A 21,467-nucleotide genomic window follows, 5' to 3' on the forward strand; every position below is an offset into this window, starting at 1 on the left:
TATTGTGCTTGTCATGTTGTGCTCAGATCACTTTGCGCTGGTGTTCGTTGAGTGTCCTTAACCTAGCCAACCACTTGCGCTTTGAGTCTAGGGAGGAGGGTGCTGGAGGAGACGTCCCTCTCCAAAACTTTCAATCTTTGTCAGCAGTACACATTTTAAACCCCCTGTGTCAATGTTGCATGCATTTAAAAAGTTTCTTTCACGTGTAAAAATACACAATGCCTCCCTTTATGCAAATAATGTATCAAAACAATTGCTTTTTTTTCTCCCTCTGCAGAAGATTGCGATGCCTTTGGAGACCGTAGCAATCAGCGCAACGCCACCTCAGAGATTCTGGGTGTGGACGCCCCTGGCTCCTCCCACATGTCCAGTCACAGCGAGGAGCTGAAGATTCTGAGCGTCTACGGAAAAGGGGAGGGCCCACTGGCGGTGGACGGCCATGACACCCTCTTCACCGCGTCAGAAGTGGAGGCCCTGAACTCGCTGTCTGTGGACCACAGCGCGGCCAAGAGCCTGGAGCGCGGCGCGCGGCTGGTCTGCCTCGAGGAGCTGAGTGTGCAGGTTGGAAATCATCTTATCATTCACCATCCAAAAGAGAGGCTTCCTCTGTTACAACTCTAAAACAAACCCATTGAAAGCCCACACCTTTATGATTCAGTAAATGTTTTTACACCGCCAATTATGCCCGTCTTATGCACAATTTTTCCCCTGTGTGATCCGCACGTTTACACTGACCGAGGTAACTAACCCTCTCTGACCCTACCCATATTGGCGGTTTCATGTTGATGTAAATGCGATAAGACAGCTTTGCGGTTCTAGGGGCGAGGCTTGGGTAGAGGTGTTGCTGCATTGTCTCTACAACAGAGACGATGCAGCGATATCAACATGAATAGTTGTAACTGGAGAGACGGCGAAATCCGCAAGCTGCTGACAATCATGGGAGAGAAGGTGAGGCAGTCGCATTTAAAGAAGACGAAAGATGGTCGATCTAAGAGAAAGTACCAGAAAAACTTTCCTTACAATGCTTCGTCAGCAAAGTGGTTGGCAAAATAAAGAATATGTTGGGATTATTGCACTTGTAAATAGTTAATCGCGTTTTAGCCTACACTCAGATGTGAACTCATTCTTGCATGCGAGGGTCTTGAATCAAAAAAATTATGTATATATTTTTTTGCAATTCATTGTAAAAAGACCTCCAGTGTGTAGCCCCGCCTTCTCCTGTTAACCAAGAAAGCCAGCTCCAAGACGAAGGGGGATTTTATCAGCTGGCAGGGTAAAAACGCCTAATCTGTTGTTAGTGGGGATTAACAACTATTCTGTGAAAATGAAAGAATGTCTTGTGTGTGTTTCCTTCTTTATGTGGAAAGCAGCAGACACCAGAAACCATTTCAATCAAGGTTGAAGAGGATATTGGTGGAGGCATGCCCGCCTTAGGTTAGTAATACACATTGCATCTATGCAAGAAAACAACCGTGATAAACTGAGAATGTACTCGATTCTGCCTTCTCAGTATGAGCCTTTAACCCTTGACCATCCAAAGGGGCGACAAGGAAAATGCATAATCAACAAATGGAAGTTGGATAGAATGTCAAAATATAATTCTTCCAACACACAAGTGTGTACAAAGTACATACTGTATACCTTTATGAAAATGATTTATTCAAAACATCACTTTCTCTCTTTCTCTGTTTTCCTCTCTGAAGAAGACAATGACATCAGAGACTGCAGCACGCAGCGTGGCGCCACCTCGGAGAGTCTGCGTGTGGACACCGCTGGCTCCTCCCACATGTCAAGTCACAGCGGGGAGCTGCGCAACCTGAGCGTCTACGGACATGGGGAGGGCCCACTGGCGGTGGACGGCCATGACACCCTCTTTGCCGCGTCAGAACTGGAGGTCTTGAGCTCGCTGTCCGCTGACCACAGCGTGGCCAAGAGCCTGAACTGCAGCGTGCGGCTCGTCCGCCTTGAGGAGCTGACTGGGCATCAGGGCGGCCGCAAGGGCCGGCCCGGTGTCTTGTGTGGAAAGGTTATTCCCAACAATGCCAATATGATCGTCCACATGAGGACTCACTCCGGGGAGAAGCCCTACCAGTGTGACCAATGCACGAAGCGCTTCACTGAGAAAGGCAAGCTGAAGAACCACATGAGGACTCACACCGGCGAGAAGCCCTACAGGTGTGACCAATGCACAAAGCGCTTCTGTAACAGCTCCACCCTGAAGATCCACTTGAGGACTCACACCGGCGAGAAGCCCTACGGGTGCGACCAATGCATCAAGCGCTACAGTCACAAAGGCAACCTGGACATCCACATGAGGATTCACTCTGGGGAGAAGCCCTACAGGTGTGACCAATGCGCAAAGCGCTACAGTCACAGCACCAACCTCAAGATCCACATGAGGACCCACACCGGCGAGAAGCCCTACCGGTGTGACCAATGCAAGAAGCGCTTCAGCGTAAGTGGACACCTGAAGAGCCACATGAGGACCCACACCGGCGAGAAGCCCTACAGGTGTGACCAATGCACGAAGCGCTTCGGCCAGAGCTCGTCCCTGAGGGGCCACATGAAGACTCACACGGGGGAAAAGCCCTACAGTTGCGACCATTGCACAAAGCGCTTCGCTCGGCATGGCAACCTGAACGTCCACATGAAGACTCACACCGGCGAGAAGCTTAATTTCTAACGTTTGTTTTATTTCTAACATTATGAGAATCAGGCCCTTTGTCCAAAATTCCGAACTACCCCTTTAAAGGGATGCTTTGACACCTGTATCCAGGTGCGGCTTTTTTTTTTCATCACGATTAAACGCATTCCAATTTTTGATTCGCCATGTTTTTATTTTTGAGATATGTCTGTGATGAAGAATAACTTAGTTCTAGGACACTTCTGACTGCAAAACATTTGATTTATTTTTAGAGCTTAATCATGGGAAGAAACAGGCAACAAAGTTACCAAGCATTTGTTCAATAAGTTAAATTGCAAATGCAAACTATCTTAACACCTTTCAATCAGAGGGGACGGGAGGTATCTCTAGGGCCAAGGAGAATGTATATAAATTACTTTAAATTGACTAATTATGTAAACAGGGTTCATATCATTTGTATACAATTGTATATTGAAGCTACGCTTGATATTTCCACAACTATGTCATTACCTCTAACTTTGTTATTAGAAAAAGCCTACAAAGTTCACTTGTGAAATAGACTCAGATTGAACCCCACATTATACATGATTGTGTTCATTCCACTTACCTTTCCATTCTGTGCGCTTAATGCTAACTAACTTGGATGGATTGTATCATAATAGGCGATAATGGTTGAAGATGATCCATTTTAAAAGGTCCCTGGTTAAATGTCTAGATCTCAGCGATGCTCAGTTTAGGCCGATCCTCCCTCTTGAAGGCAGCATTATTCTAACGGGACAAAGTCAGAAGATTCCTAGCATTGGTCCCCCTTCACTCCCTGTTTGCAGCGGCGGCTGGTGATCCAATTCGTGGGTGGGGTGCAGTAATGGACGGGGGTCCTCCCCAAGAAAATATAGAATAGGTTTCTGGGATGCCAACTAGCTAAAAATGCATTCTGATTCATAGCCTACATCCTGACTTGCAGGGACTGGACAAGCTTACACTGCTTTCACTTTCATTCCACTAGACATTGCTATTTGACTCATGGTTGTTATTCTGATATTGAGGCATATCCTGATCAATGTCCTATAGTGTTTTACCCGAGCCTCAAGGTCTATTTCAAATGCAGTTTGGGACCGTTGTATCATTTTTTTTTTTAATCCATGCCGAAAGACTTAATTAATATGTAATTTACTTGTTCCTTTTAAGTATAACATTGCATGAGGAGTCCAATTCCTCCACTGAAATGGGTAGAAAGTGCTTTTACGACTCTCTGCTAACTGTCTATCACTTCTCTCAGCATGTGGTCATGTTGGGCAATGCACGAATGCTGCTGAGGGAGGTAGCCTATTAGATTCATTGGCTGAATTGTCCAATCAGCTCCAAATTACCAAGATGAGTTGAAACACAAGACACAGTGTAGTGTCAAGTGTTTCTTTAATACACTTGGTAGGATAACAAACCTACCATGATTAATCGTTCCTTATGTCGTATGGTCATGCACAGGGGTTGGGTTTGTGTCGGGTGGGTCTCTTCTTTTTCTGTTTACTAATATGTGTGTGTCCGGTTTGTGTCTGTGTGTCCGGTGTGTGTGTGTCTGGTGTGTGTCCGGTGTGTCTGTGTGTCCGGTGTGTGTGTGTGTGTGTGTCCGGTGTGTGTAGAAAGTTCCTAAAACAGAGGGAAACTTTGAACCAATGCAATAGGCTTAAAATGTACCACTATATCAAAACTAAAAAGAATCTTCAGAAAAAAATAATGAATTGTTATGAGCTGGAGCAGTGAATTTCTGTTTTTCTTTTCTTGTTTGATGGTTTCGGTTAATCTGTTCAAATAGTGTTATTGTTTGGTCCAAAAGCTTTGATTTCTTTTAACAAACGAGCTGAACATCATAATTATAAAAAACGGTATCATTTGAACTTCATTATTTATTCCTTAGGATTTTTTCTTGCATTTATTCTGTTAGTATTATTTTTAACCATGTTTAATATAAAAAAAAAGGACATTACGGGGAATGGTTACCTCCCCTTTCTATTATTTTGCCCGCCCAGATTATTTGTTCCGACCGCCCATGAGAAAATGAGTTAAGAACGTGTACTGTACACAGTTCTCTCCTTGAGAGTCACCGTGGCTTGCAAACGAGCGAAGCATCGCAGTTGCTCAGTGTTTGGATGTACAAAACCTCGAAAAAGTAAGTTGACTAACGCCATATCATTGTGTTGCTGTACTGTATATGGCTACCTTGTTAGCATTATAATGTTGCTTTAGCATTAGCGCTACAGCTAACAGCCAAGTTACTGTCGCTAATGTAACGGTAGATAGCATCAGTTATGTGTGTAAATACCATAGACCTATTAAAGAAAGGACAGCGGACTATTACATGGCCGCCCATTCATAACTATAAATACACGCACTGTAACTCGAGTGTGCACCTCATCAGGCAAGGGGCATCATACGAGAATTGGCACAATTAAACAAAGGGGCTACAGGCAATGATCTCTACTGCTTGGATACCGAGAGAATGCAATGTTTAACAATGTCTGCTCACCATACAACAAACGAATACAACTGTATTCTACCGGCCACTGGACCGCAGTAGTTGTAGCGTTTTACTGATGAGGAGATTGACCTGTTAAACTCATCCTAAATACATATGGTGCGTTCCAAAGTCACCATCAAAATTCAATGTACGAAATTCAGTGTTAACATCCGGGGATCCAAGAAAGAGCAATCGATCCTAGATGCTAGATCGCGGTCAAACGAGTGGTCGCGTCATTCTCGTTAGATGCCTGACTCTCACGCGGGAAGGCAAAACAGATTTAGCCATGTCCAGAGTGGTAGATATAATATCTCTCTCTCGCTCTGGCCATGTCCAACGGCAACAGCAGCAGTAATGGTACGGAGCCCCGTACCATTACTGCGAGACATCGCAAACCAACTTCCGGGTCAGAGGAAAAAACTAACAACGATGGAGTTTGGGGGATTTATCAATGTTTATTTTGAGCTTGGCCTCAAATATTCGGACATCAAATCAATACTTGCCAGTAGGCACGCCTTCCACTTAAGTGAGAGACATCTGAAGACGATACTGCGGGATAGGGGACACTCTCGCCGCAAGGTGTACTCTGACCTGTCGGTCCTGGTGGATTTTATTAGCGACCAACTGCAGTACTCTGGGCCCCGTTTCCCGATATCGATGGATCTTCGCTCGTAAGATGGTGCGAAAGGTGGACCCTTCGAACCATCGATAATTTCTTTGGAGCGTTTCCCGAAACTCATCTTAACGTGAACGTGCATTCGCTGCACTCAAGAGGAACGTAGGATTGTACCTGTCCACTGACATGGTGCTGAAACGGGCTATGACGCAGGAATGTCGCAAGAAAATGGGGTTAAAAAGGGTTAAAATATCTCCCCATCAAGGCCAACCGCAGAGTAGCCTACGAAAAGAATAGATTGCAATAATATGAATGCTAAAGATATTAAAACACAATTTGTTAAGCCTAGGCCTGACATATATATCAGTCCTAATCCTGAGCGCACGATCGGGAGGTGGAAGTTGCGCTTTAGATGCCTTAACAAGTCCAGCGGAGGGCTCCAGTTTTCGCCGGCCAAGTCATGCGCTGTGATATGTGTGACAGCTATGTTGCACAAAATTGCAGCTAAGGCTGGGGTAGCTTGGGTTGAACCGTAGGACATTGAGGACGATGACGACGAGGAAGATCGGTGTGAGGACGGCCTCCCTCATAACTACGCGGCTGGTTTTCATGCACGTCGAAGAGTGATTGAGACTTTTTTTTAACCCCCTCCACCCTCCCACAAGTCACTAAACATTCCCGTCAACGTGGCCAATCCCCACCATATCCCAGCCGTTTGCCTGCTCCTTTGCATTTTTTTTAAAATATTTTTATAATTAACATTTTTATTTTTATATATTTTTTATTTTTCATTTTTTTTTACATTATTTTATGCTACGTTTTATGAGTAGCCTATGTCAGTCTGCACAAATCCCCCCAACTTTCTCTCACACATTTTAAGTGCCCTGCCTGCTCAAACATTTCCTGGACTGTCTCTCTCAAACTAAGAACATGGTGGCCCACATTAGGCTCAGACGCACGTGATACACCATTACCAATGTGTTATAATAAAACGCATTCAATACTAGGAATGTCCGCTGGCTACGCCACTGAGGCTATAGTAGGCTAACGAGGCTCTTAGCGTCCTACGAGTACCCTGGAGCACTCGTTAGCTACTCGTGAGCGTTTTTAAGAGGTTCGTTACCAAAGATGCTTTCGGGAAACGGTGTGAAAACTGTACGATGCTCGTACGACCCACTCTGCGATCCCCTTAGGCTAAAGATGCTTTCGGTAAACGGGGCCCTGGACAGCTTCACGGGTACCGATGGACAGTGTTGGGAAAGTTCACTTTCTACATGAACTAGTTCAAAGTTCAGTTCACAAATTTTAAAATGAACTAGTTCAGTTCAACGTTCATAATTCAACATTTTGAACTAAGTTCACAGTTCCAAAAAATGAACTAGTTCATAGTTCTTTTTTTCAATATGTTGCTGTGAGCTATTCGTTTTTTCCGGTATTTTGAACATTGAGCCCGCTTTTTGGTTTGTCTAGGATGAAAGAGTGGTTGAATCAAGTATCGTAGCGAAATACAGTTTCTATCGTGTTTTATTGCACATTGCAATACTTTCAACATAAAGTGTACATATTTATAATTGGAAATTCGTCCCAGCCTTTATACGACAGATACTATAGGGTCTAGGGATGGGCACGAGTAGTAAATTCCAAACTCGAGTGATCGAAGGAATTCCTCGAGGATCAATCGAGTACTCGTTAAATCAAATCTATTTTTAGAATGCAACGCATCTGCAGCAGGAATAGGCCTGATGATGAACGGCAATATTACCAACCAAACATGTAATGCTTATTCTCCATCAAAACAGTCAGAGTTATCAGAGTATTCATTATTTATTTTTGCAAACGTTCAAAACACATTTTCCTTAAAAAATAAATATGCGTCTCACAATTTAAATCACGCCGAACCAAGGCCTGCAACAGTTTAAAAAAAACGAAACAAGTAGCCTAACCATTGCAAATAATTTGAAGCTGCAAATAAAACGGCAGCAAATGGACTACGGAAATACTCAGCGTTGTGATCTTCTCTACACGCCCGGGATTACAGCTGCGTCTTGCGGCGGTGAAAATAGCCGACACACTTTCACTTTCACCGTTGCTGCGGGTCTGCTTTCCCGAACTCACCGTTGTGTTTCAGGAGCATATTGCCGCATAGTACTTTCTGGTAGCTCGATTTCGCTTGGCATATTTTACATTTCACCTTATGATCTTCTATTTCTTTAAAGTATTTCAATTCCTCGCTGCGGTTTGCTTTAACCGCCATCTCTTAACTTTTTGAATTCTGGCGTGCCTGCACACGGCACGGAACGCGCCATGGAAATGGATGCATTTAATTTTCTTTGCGCCCACGTCATGCGTTAGTGGCGCCGACAGAAAATTGATACATTTGCTTCAGAAAACTTTGTGTGTATATGCAAACTCGAGTTTGCCTGTCCACCAACCGAGTTCATTTGTAACGAGTAGTACTCGAGTAATCGATTCCTCACGCCCATCCCTAATAGGGTCTATAGCATATAACCGCATTTTCTGATTACAGTTTAATGTAACAGTAAACTGAACTCACCGCAACTTCAAATTAACCACACGGAGATGGCATGGCAACCGGTCAAACAACACGGCGTTCTGCGCGCGCATCCGCCGCGTTGATAAACAAATAACCCCCATATTGAACGAAGTTAAACTAAGCTAGCGTCCCGTTCACAGGCACCAGAATGAACGAGTTCACAGTAACGTTCATCAGGCAGCAATACAGTACGTTCAGTTCACGTTCGCCCAAAATATGAACGAGTTCATGAACTACCGTTCAATGAACGCGTTCGGGCACAACACTGCCGATGGATGTACGCTAAATGCAGGGAGCATGGACTGCGTGTGAGGAAAGAGGATGTGCGGTTGTTGTTGAAAGAGCTCGATCCCAGAGGAGTGTCACGAAGGGCGAGACGTCTCAGACGACGAAACAAACTACTAGTGTAGATAATAATAGATAGTGCATAATATACAACTAGTATTACTTTTCATACCCTGACATGTTTTGATTGTTAATGTTCCTGCAGTCTTCTTCTAAATGTCACATGATGTTGCTGTGGTGTCAAGACAGCTGATTTTATACAGGTTTCAGGTCATCCTACTTGAACCGGCAGGACGACCGCACCCCCTGCTGTATACAATCAGCTGTCTTGACACCACAGCAACATCATGTGACATTAAGAAGACTGCAGGCACTTTTCATGGTATGAAAAGTAATACTAGTCTGATTACAAGAATAATTAAGTAAATTGTTCTTGAACAAGTACAATTATTAATTCATTAAGTTTTTCATCTAGCTAATGTGGCCAGTGAAAAATATGGAATAAAAATATCAGGAAACAGCACCAAACTTGTTTGTCAATTTTTTGTTTATTCAGAGTTCCACATACGGGATAGCAATATAGTTACAGTAATAAAAAATCGTCCATTCTCAACAAAAACATGAATAGCGTGTGTTGTCGTTTTTTAACCCCTCTCTCAGTAATTGAAACCACAGGTTGTAAATGCACAGATAATTTCAAAATGCTTTTCTGTCGGTAACATGTCAATATTTGTACTGATTGGCCATCAGAAATTCAGAGTTCGATAGATACATACATTTTTTTGGTCCCATCATTTGAAACCCAATGATATTCTATCATGAAAGACTCAGTATAAGTATTCACATTTAGTTACTGAAGCCAGTTACCTTTTTTGTTAAATACAATTCAAACTGAAAAAAGTGATACATTTGTTAAAGTAAAGTTCTGAAATTGATACACATTTCATTTACTTTTTACAGGCTTTGTCTATAAAGCCCCCCCCTCATTTCTGTGTTTCTAAACTATCGTTTAAAGGAATATAACATTTGCCAAAAGCTAGAGATGTTGAGCTATGACTTTAAAGGAAACTTATAAAGGAAAAGGACAGCAAGGTGAATTACTTATGTGACCAAAGATTCCTGCCACTTCGAAGCTCAACACAAGACACAACTAAATACGTCTGACCTACACACATGCCCTGATGGCCTCTGAGGTGCATGTACAAATTCACTGCATGATATGGATCTGTTGCTAGAGTGAGATTGGACTCAGCCATAGAGATGTTGCATAGTTCATATAGATCTGGATAACACGGTTTGGTCTGGCGAAAGATAAATTAATTTTTGCACAGTTGAAAATCATAAGCTTCAATTGGGGAAAGGAAGTCTCTTGTCCCATAGAGTTCAGGTAATGCAAACATCACGTTCGGCCGACCGCTGGGGACGTTAAGGTTTTTCGATGGCCTGATGGTGTGTGTGTTACAGGCCTGTGCAGTGTCATCCAACTCATCCTGTTAAAAGCAAGAACATAAAAACAGTAAATACATTAAGGAAGAACTATAAATGCATATCCAGGGCTGTTCGCTTATTTTTTTTAAGTGGTAGCACTGCACAAAAATTCAGTAGCATAAAAATAAATTTTGTAGCAGTGTGACTTGCATCACCATAACCCTTGCATTTCACTCTAATTACCTTTGAGCATGTCATCTTGGTCCATTGGCCCATAGAACAATAATATTAATATCTATATCTCTATATTGTTTATCTATACACATAATTATCATAATAATGATAAACATTTTTAGAACATTTCCTTTTAATTAAAACCAAACTTTATACATTGAACACAGCCTATTCAATTAATTAGTATACATATTTCTACAATCTAGGATCAATTAAATAGGTTGTTGTGAATGTTTTTGGAGTAGTTCTTCCATGGCTTATTTCAAAATGTGTCTATATAGGCTACTGTTGACTGCTCTCAGCTCTCTGCAGCTGAAGGACAAGATGTGTCCAGCCAAAGTGGCGGGTGGACTCAATAACTTAAGACTACTTTACCCAGTTTGGCGAGTGTTAATTTTGAGCCCTCTAAGCAGTCACTGCTTAGAGGGCTCAAAATTTACACTTATGGTAGTAAATCTGTGCCATCAGATTTTGAAAATAAAAACCCATTGAATTCTAAGCACTGAATATTTATGCATTGAAATAACGTAACTCAAAATAAAATGTTTGTATTATCGGATATTTTGAATAATTATTAGCTATTGCATATATAAACCCACACATGAATAATCCCATTCACAAATATATACAACTTTTAACAATACTTGCTACACTTTTGTAGTTGATGTTATTTATTTAGTTTAATTGATTATTTATGTTTTTTCTTGAAGTGCTATTTTTTTTACATTACATACATTGCACATACTGCACCCCTGAAATCTTCAATATATACGTTATAAAACAATGTACATGGGGTGAGTAGAGGTGTAAAATAACGTGATTCTGCAGTGGGAGCATTATTTGATAGAGCCAATCGGTCTATCCAGTGGCGTTTCTACATTCGGGGCAGGTGGGGTGTGCCCCACCAGACCCACGAGATGGCGCTGTTGAGCAGAAGGCTCAATCCATTCCTACTTCGTGGCAAACTATATATATATTTTTATATGCAAAGTAGCGTACATATTTGTGTGAATAAACTTGACTCACAAGCATTATAGCCTTGTTTTTGAGTAATTTGATTCGTGTGTTCTACTGCCTGTGTGCTTGCTTGAATTAACGTTATGTCTATATTTCCGTTTCCTGTTTCCGGAGGGGCAAAGACCCACGCTGCCCCACCGTTACCATAGAAACACCAATGAGCGCGAACCACACCGGCCAAAGTTAACATTGAGGCTAGGGGCAATTTCAAATTTGCCCCTAGACGTTAACTGCGTAATCTACGTATTCTACGTAATGTAGACTGGGATAATGCGAAACCCGCGAGAAGTCTACCCCGAGACTAAGCAAAAAAAACATACAGTGAGAGTGAGATCAGGAGTTACAGGAGAATTACAGAAGAGTTCGCTATTGGTAGATTTTACACAATTTTGAAAGAGTTTTTTAATCAATGAATAACAATTTAATTAATGAATAACAATAGAAATAAAACGTTTGGGACCACACAGACCAGAGGACTTCATTCTGAACCAGCCTGGTGAGAAAACGAACCGAAATTTCAAGATGGAGTGGTTTGAAAGACATGGCTAACTGCGAGCACAACAAAAAGAGCACTGTTTTGCTTTCCATGCCTTCTTTTTGGAAATACCACTAACGCAGACTCAGTTTGGACCACTGTTGGCTTTAAAGACCTGAAGCATCTGGCGGAAAGAACGGTAAAGCATGAAAGTAGCAGGTAGGGATGGGCGTGAGGAATCGATTACTCGAGTACTCCTCGTTACAAATGAACTCGGTTGGTGGACAGGCAAACTCGAGTTTGCATATACACACACAAACAAAGTTTTCTGAAGCGAATGTATCAATTTTCTGTGCGGCGCCACTAACGCATGCCGTGGCGTGGGCACAAAGCAAATGAAATGTATCAAATTTCTGTGTGGCGCGTTCCGTGCCGTGTGCAGGCACGCCAAAAAAGCAGTTGAAGCAAAGCGCAGCGAAGAATTGAAATACTTTAAAGAAATAGCAGATCATAAGGTGAAATGTAAAATATGCCAAGCGAAATCGAGCTACCAGAGTATTACAAGTACTATGCGGCAACATATGCTCCTGAAACACAACGGTGAGTTCGGGAAAGCAGACCCGCAGCAACCAAGTGTGTCGGCTATTTTCACCGCCGCAAGATGCAGCTGTAATTCCGGCCGTGTAGAGAAGATCACAACGCTGAGTATTTCCATAGTCCATTTGCTGCCGTTTAATTTGCAGCTTTAAATAATTTGCAATGGTTAGGCTACTTGTTTCGTTTTTTGTTTTTTTTTAACTGTTACAGGCTTGGTTCGACGTGATTTAAATTGTGAGACGCATATTTATTTTTGTAAGGAAAATGTGTTTTGAATGTTTGCAAAAATAAATAACGAATACTCTGATAACTCTGACTGTTTTGATGGAGAATAAGCATTACATGTTGGTTGGTAATATTGCCGTTCATCATCAGGCCTATTCCTGCTGCAGATGCGTTGCATTCTAAAAATAGATTCGATTAAACGAGTACTCGATTGATCCGCGAGGAATTCCTTCGATCACTCGAGTTTGGAATTTACTACTCGTGCCCATCCCTAGTAGCAGGAGATGGAGCTGAAGGAGATCTTCTCACATACTGTGTAACGTGCGATGGTACAGTAGGTCAGGGTTAGCATGAAGGAGGCAACATGCGAGATTCTCCTCACGGTACTTTTAGTATACTATAAGCTTTTGACCATACAACGCCAGGTCTCCACGGCACTATATATTTAACACACAGGTGGAAAGTCCGGGATTCCTGCCTACAACAAATCAGTAACTAAATAACTCATGTTAAAAAGGGAGACTTCGATCGCATACTGCTGTTTATTCTAGCCGAGCGAAAGAGCACGCACTTCTTCACTCCACGTTATCTCGTATAACCAAACAAAAGAGGGAGGCGCTGTCACGTTAAAATTGTACCGGGGGCGAAAATTGTACCGGCCTACGTCATCGTTTGTTTACATCCTGACAACCTGACAACCTGCCCGGCAACAGACGACGCGATGCAGAAAACATGTTTCCAAACGACGAAATAACATAATACAGATAGCGGATCGCTATCTGTATTATGATAGATGGCGATAACACTTGTTTTTACTTTATATTTGTATTGTATTTAATTGTTTAATCGAAACAATAAAAAAATTTGCCCGCAAAACGGGCGATCGCGTCAAATCACGCGTCAAATCACGTAGGAAGGTTCTTGAACATTCTAGACTATGAAACCTGCTTAAAACACTCAGTTTACTAGCTAAATTCGATTAAACAATTCAATACAATACAAATATAAAGTAAAAACAAGTGTTATCTAGCGATCCGTTATCTGTATTATGTTTCAAGAACCCTCCTACGTCATTTGACGCGATCGCCCGTTTCGCGGGCAAAACATTTGTCATTTGACGCGATCGCCCGTTTCGTGGGCAAATTTTTTTTATTGTTTCGATTAAACAATTAAATACAATACAAATATAAAGTAAAAACAAGTGTTATCGCTATCTATCATAATACAGATAGCGATCCGCTATCTGTATTATGTTATTTCATCGTTTGGAAACATGTTTTCTGCATCGCGTCGTCTGTGGCCGGGCAGGTTGTCAGGATGTAAACAAACGATGACGTAGGCCGGTACAATTTTCGCCCCCGGTACAATTTTAACGTGACAGCGCCACCTAGTGGCGCTACATATTATACACCTGACTGTTAGAACTGTACCCCTGAAATCTTCAATAAAGACGTTATAAACCAGCATCAAAATATGCCCGTTGACTTGCACTAGCCTAGTCTCCAATGATAAAGAACACCAAGGCTAACTTGGGAATCAGGCCCTATGTCCAAAATTCCGAACTACCCCTATTTTTCAATTCGACGTCCTTCTTATGTACAAGTGTCCGTTAGTATTGTCCATTGCTGAATCTTACAGAAACACCCCATACGAATGGCATATATATATATAGAAAAATGTACTCGCCGAAGCACTATTACTGCTTCTGTTGCCGTTCGACACGGCTAAATCTGTTTTGCCTTCCCGCGTGAGAGAGTCAGGTATCCAACGACGCGCACACTCGTTTGACCGCGATCTAGCATCTAGGATCGATTGCTCTTTCTTGGGTCCCTGGATGTTAACACTGAATTTCGTACACTGAATTTTGATGGTGACTTTGGCGGACTGAATTTTTGGACGTTGAAAATATTAGAGTTGAATATTTTAACGTTGAATTTTTTTAACATTGAAAAATAAAGGTGAATATGATATATTGAAAATGTAAAGAGTTAAATTCAGAGGCAAAAAATTCAGTTATTTCAACGCATCAATATTCCGTGCTTATAATTCAATGTGTTTTTATATTCAAAACCCGATGGCACAGATTTACTTCCATATGTGTGTGAATGGCAGTGTGCCTATGTGTGTGTGAATGGCAGTGTGCCTATGTGTTTGTGTGAATGGCAGTGTGCCTGTGTTTGTGTGAATGGCAGTGTGCCTATGTGTGTGTGTGAATGGCAGTGTGCCTATGTGTGTGTGAGTGACGTCAGCGAGTGAGTGGACGAGCGAGGAGAGCGAGCGGTAGCGTGTGTGTCTAGTGAAGAAACAAACGAGTCCGGTAGAAAAAAGTACCCATCCTGTCAATAATCGGTGGCCGCTTCATTCCGACCTATAAGCAGACCAACTGCCGTTCTAAGCACACAAAACAATAGAGACAGGATCACACAGGCTATTTTTTCGCATTTGTCTCACTCTGGATAAATGTCATTCCTAACGCATATGAGGACTTTGCAGGCTGTGGAGAAATGCAATCCTCCGTAGCCACGGAGAGCTGTCATCACAGAGAGGCCATCTCGTCGCAGACTTACGGCATTGATAAGAGGGGGCGGTGTCAGCAGACTATTATTTAGACAGGTTATTAGCAAATTTCCATCTGACAATTTGACCGGAGAGTTAGAAAGGGCGTATCGCGTTTCTGCCTTCTCACACCGCGAGACAGGTTTCTGGCTTTGAGTGTCGTGATTCCGGTTTCGATATGCATATCGTTACAGCCCTAATAAACATACATTTAAATAGTTTATTTCATGTGTACAAATACACACTCCCTCCTTTTATGCAAACAGTGTATCAAAACAATTGCTTGGTCTTTTTTTCCTCCCTCTGCAGAAGACTGCGATGCCTTTGGAATCCGTAGCACGCAGCGCGGCGCCACCTCGGAGAGTCTGGGTGTGGACGCCCCTGGCTCCTCCCACATGTCCAGTCAGTGCGGGGAGCTGAAGATCCTGAGCGTCTACGGTAAAGGGGAGGGCCCACTGGCGGTGGACGGCCATGACACCCTCTTCACCGCGTCAGAAATGGAGGCCCTGAACTCGCTGTCTGCGGACCACAGCGTGGCCAAGAGCCTGAACTGCAGCGTACGCCTCGTCCGCCTTAAGGAGCTGACTGGGCATCAGGGCGGGCGCAAGGGCCGGCCCGGTGTTTTGTGTGGCATGGTTATTCCCAACAATGCCAATATGATCGTCCACATGAGGACTCACTCCGGGGAGAAGCCCTACAAGTGTGACCAATGCACAAAGTGCTTCAGTCGGACAAGCAACCTGAAGATCCACATGATGGCTCACTACGGTGAGAAGCCCTACAAGTGTGACCTATGCAAGAAGTGCTTCAGTCTGAAAGACCACCTGAAGCGCCACATGAGGACTCACTCCAGTGAGAAGCCCTACAAGTGTGACCAATGCAAGAAGTGCTTCAGTCTGAAATGCCACCTGAAGCGCCACATGATGACTCACTCTGGGTAGAAGCCCTGCAAGTGTGACCAATGCACGAAGCGCTACAGTCGGACAAGCAACCTGAAGATCCACCTGAGGACTCACTCCGGTGAGAAGCCCTACAAGTGTGACCAATGCACTAAGTGCTTCAGTCTGAAAGGGCCCCTGAAGATCCACATGAGGAGTCACTCCGGGGAGAAGCCCTACAAGTGTGACCAATGCACGATGCGCTTCAGTCTGAAAGGCACCCTGAAGATCCACATGAGGACTCACTCCGGTTAGAAGCCCTGCCTGTTGGTGCATTGTAACGGCAGCTAGAGCGACCCAAGCAATTTGTGTGCACATGCTCAAGCACACGGGCAATGGGGTGCTTTCACATAGGGTAACGGGGCGCTTTGATTGAGACCTCTGTCCGGAATTTGTCGAAATTACTGCTTGTAGTTTTTCTTTTCATCAGGGTTAAACACTTTCCAGCTTTTTGATTCGCTTTGTTTTGCTTTGTTTTCATTTTAGTAATTTATGTCTGTGTGATAAAGAACTTATTTCTCTGACTCTTCTAACGGCAAAATATTGGTAAATGCTCACATTGTTGGTAAATACAAAGGAAACATGTGAGGGGAGTATACCACGAACCTCGCTGAACATACCTAGGCTTCCTTGGGAAAACTTGGTTCGACAGAGACGCAACTCGCAGTCAGAGTTAAATGGTTCCACGACACTCACTTTAGATTCAATTAGTCAAACCAGGTTTTCCGCTTTTAGGTTCAATGCGCGTTCACATAAAAGGTGTGTTTATCACGTCATTTGACTCCCTCTTATGCAAAGTGAATCGAGTGTGCATGGTGTATTATTATGAATTCCTACGAGGAATTCAAAGTCCAAATCACAGCCAAGGGGAACACGGTTGCCCATAATATGGCTAGGGTAGCGTGCTGGCAAAAAATAGCCGTCCGTGTTAATTCGTAAGTGAAAAGCTTCTGCATATTGTCTAAAAATATCATTTATCATCATGCCTTTTACCCCATAGATGTGGTGCCAGCACGCTCCTACGAACATGGGGCCAAGTCAAAAATAAATATTAAAATAATATTTAATGTGGTAAGTTGTAAGCATCCATTTGAATAATTTCAGGTGAATCTAGCCTATGATTTGCAATGGCCTAGGCTCCAACCTTTAGTCACATGTTGATTACCTGCAGCAAATAAAAATAAAACCAATAATACGACTGGGAGGAGGACCGCTCCACCGCCCTTCACCACTTCGGAGGAGCTGGCTCTCGCCAATAACGAAGTTCGGCCGATGATGGTAGGAGTGGAAGGGGGGGCGTCCTCTGACCCCACTGCCTCGACTTCCAAGGCGTTTGTAATGAGTATGTATTCATGTATTGGCAATGGACTTCAATAATTGTCTTGCTAATCAAATGTGAAATGATTAAGTGTAAATTAATTGTCATTTTTAGTTGAAGGTACAAACATTAGTTTGGAGGAGCTGCCGACAATCACCAATCAGAGGTATATAACTACCAAAGCAAAGTGTCACCTATTCTTCTAAATGTTTAAATCCTGGACAGAATGTCCTATAATAGGTTTCCCTGATTCTTGCAGGAGACTGTCGCCCTGTGGCTCCAGGGCGACTATGGAGGTGATTTTTCTTAACAATTCTCACAGCTATAGTATGAATTTGTAGAATAAAAAAATGCCTAGGCCTAATTGTGTCACAGACATAGCGGTTATGTGTATGAGGCTGATGGTGGATGCTGCTGAAGGTGGATGCTGATGGTGGCTGCTGCTGCTGGTGGCTTGAGCTGGCTGGTGCCGGATAACACTGCTGCTGCAGGTCGCTGCTGCTTGAGGCGATGGCTGCTTGAGCTGGCTGGTGGTGGCGAAGGATAGTGGTGTCGCCTTCTGCTGCTAGTGGTGGCGGCTTGTGCTGGCGACGGCTGTTGGTGGTGGTGGTGGCGGCGGCTGCGATTGTTGTCCTTCCTTTCGACCTGCTGCACTTTACTATCCTTAACCTCAGCCTGATGTTTATGGAGTATTTTCTTTGTTTATTAATAACTTATAATATTCCTCCTGTTCCTTCACTTTGTTCTTGTTTTACAAGTTAGATGTACACGCACACCTGTTTACACATTTGTTGTACTTGTTGCACACATGACTAACATTGTTTTATTTATTGATACCCCCTGGCTCTACTTTGCTGTTCTTGTTCACTTACTGTATGTTTGCTTTGTTGTTCTTAGTCCTTGTTCCCACTTGTTTTTGGTTCCACAAACCTCAGCCTGATATATCTGGCATCTCAAACACTGGGGCCAGGGCCCCGTTTCCCGATAACGATGTAATCGCGAAACGATCTTACGATCGCTCGTAAGGTCATTCTCCCGATCGATAATTTCTTTGGAGCGTTTCCCGAAACTCCTCTTAACGTGAACGCGCATTCGCTGCACTCACGACGATCGTAGGATTGTACCTGTCCGCTGACATGGTTCTGAAACGGGCTATGACGAAGGGGGAGACGCAGGAATGTCACAGGAAAATGGGGTTAAAAACGGTTAAAATATCTCCCCATCAAGGCCCACCGCAGAGTAGCCTACGAAAAGAATAGATTGCAATAATATGAATGTTAAAGATATTAAAACACAATTGATTAAGCCTAGGTCGACATATCAGTCCGAATCCTGAACGCGCTGTGCATACATTTATTCACGGCATTTCCCCCCTGAACTAATTCCATATTACAAAAATCCAAAATAGCTTGTGTGACAACTACATTTATCTTAGGCCCCGTTCACACAAAGCTGATTTCATGGCGAAACCGCAAAGGTCTTGTACGGTTCGACCTTCCGTACGCACGAAGCCGGCGAATCCGCTGACCGAAACCGCAAACTTCTGAAACCACCCTCGGGGGTGGTTTCAAATCTACCCGGTTTCGTTTTGGATTCATGTGTACGCCTGAAACCGCAAACCATGACGTCATCGCCCCACCCCTCGACCTCCTAGCCAATGGCTCTTAAGCCCGCGGAGTCTCATAAATCACATGCGAGCATGCGCATAAGGGCAGCCTTTATGCGCATGGTCGCCTCTTCTTCATATTTCATTTCTTCTGGATTTCTGTACCAGAAGCAGCGCCCCTTATGGGCCTGGAATGTGTACTACAGCGTTTCTACAGATCTACCCGGTTTCGCTTGGCTTCGTCTTTACGGAGATACTCCGAAACCGGATAGATCGAAACCGTAGCGGTTTCGCCCGTTTCGGCTTCGTGTGAAGGGGGCCTTAATGTGCTGAATTTTTAAACATATAGGCCTATTTTGCACAGCAAGAGAGCCGACTTTATCTGATTCCGCATAAGGTTGCATTGATTGGACATTAAAAATGCAACGTTCCATTCATACATTATCATTCAAACGCGGCTATTGTTGACCCGTTTAGGAGAGCTTGGATCCTGCCCATATTGTTGGGCAGGATGAAGTTGGCTATAGGCAGGGTTCAAGTTATGATTCCATCTCTGTGGGGGTCTCTTACGCCCCGTGCCCACTACCTCCGTCCGTTGCGTGATCCCCATTGACTTTAATGGGGACGGACGCGCAATGCATTGTGGATCCGTCCGTTCCGTTGGAGCCTTCGGCTCAGTCAAGAAGTTGAAAAATGTTCAACTTTTTCGGCAGCGACGGATCCGTCATCCAAACAGATCGCGTATGCAAATGTAAGCACTGTGACGCGACTCAGGCTCTGACGATACTGGAAAGCGGGAAAGCGGGTCATCTTGCATCGCAACAAGCAGGAAGTAGCGGGAAGAACCCGGCGAAGCGATTTGATTGGCTGACGGATGCCTCTGCAAAGACTACTCCCCCATCAGTCAGCCACGCCTTCCCACGTCCGTTGACTGAAGGAGGTAGTGGGCACGGGGCGTTAAAATTGTTGACGGTGTGGGGAGACCGTACCGGCCTTGCGCTGAATTTTGACGGGGGGGGGGGGGATATAGGACGTAAATATGGGCTATTATGACACGGCTCTTCTCAATGCCGTGGAACGCTCCGTTCACTTGCATGGGACCTTCACAACAACGCCAGCGTCTTCGGTTGCTAAGCGACGTCAACGTCTTTGGCAAACTATTTCTCTGCTGATCAACTTTATCAACAAATAAATTATAAAAAGACACCTTGTGAAGTCAGGCTATTTTTTCGTTTGGCAAGTAGCTGCTCATAATCGAAAGCTCCCACTACCTCCCACCTAACTCGAACCCTGGCTATAGGTCTTTCTACACTGCCGAGCCGGTTCGGTCGCAGCATATTGGCATGCCCGGCAATTTCACCTTCTTATCTCAAGTTTCCTGTGTTAAACCGAGGGGGTTAAATCCCCCATTCGTCACGGCGCGGGGTTTCTTGGTTCACTGGGAAGGCGGGGCTGTGCACGGAGTCTCTGACCTCTTTAGAATAATTTGTATTATTGCATACTCCCAAATGTTTTATTTTTTTATGAATGAAGACACCCGCATGCAATAATGAGTTCACTCTATAGTAGGCTAACGATGCTCTTAGCGTCCTTCGAGTGCCCTGGAGCACTCGTTAGCTACGAGCGTTTTCAAGACATTCGTTACCAACGATGCTTTCGGGAAACGGTGTGAAAACTGTACGATGCTCGTACGACCCACTCTGCGATACACTTAGGCTAACGATGCTTTCGGGAAACGGGGCCCGGCTTTACTTGGCGCCTACTCTCTTTGCAGCCTGCAGATGTTAGGCAGTGGAATCTGCATTTGCTGCAGGGTTTTATAACCAGTGGTCCATTTTACTTGTATTGCTTTTTTAATTGTCTCCTTTCCTCAGCGCATTCCTCTCTTGTTAACACAATATTCATCCCTGTTCCTTCACTTTGTTGTTGTTTTTCAAGTTGGACACACACACACACACACACACACACACACACACACACACACACACACAGTCTTGTTGTCTGACCCATTGTTTAATAAAAAAATACTTTCATTTGTTATTCTTTGATATATGTGATACTTTTGATTCTGATTTCAGAACAGATATAGTAAGGTTAAGCCACTAAAGTCAGTAGCCTAGTGCAACCCATGCTATTGCTAACACGAACGTGAAGCTTTCCCTCAAACTTAAACGTATCTAAGTAGCTTGCAGTTTTCACCCTACCACTCCAAATGTCAAACTGACGTTTACAAATATGCAACAATGGTCAAAAAAGTACTTGTGTTTTTTAATTTATATTTACCATTCTATATTGCAATCGCTGCTGGCAGTCCCATTGAAGAACACGGCAGCGCGGCCTGTTTTTGAACTATGCAGGCTTACATGAACCACGTGACGACCCTGCCGGCGAGATCAGAGAGTGTCGCAACCATAGACATACTTATTAACTAGATGCCTCGTTCTAAACGCCACCGTAGG

The 21,467-nt window shown here is 43.7% G+C and overlaps 1 pseudogene; it reads left to right on the plus strand.

Annotated features, from left to right (window-relative positions):
* Nucleotides 1–1,726: 1,726 nt before the first annotated feature.
* LOC115541731 (zinc finger protein 271-like) overlaps nt 1,727–21,467 on the plus strand; it is a 29,120-nt pseudogene continuing 9,379 nt past the window's right edge.

This window comes from Gadus morhua, chromosome 4, assembly GCF_902167405.1.
Source record: "Gadus morhua chromosome 4, gadMor3.0, whole genome shotgun sequence".
Lineage (NCBI taxonomy): Eukaryota > Metazoa > Chordata > Actinopteri > Gadiformes > Gadidae > Gadus > Gadus morhua.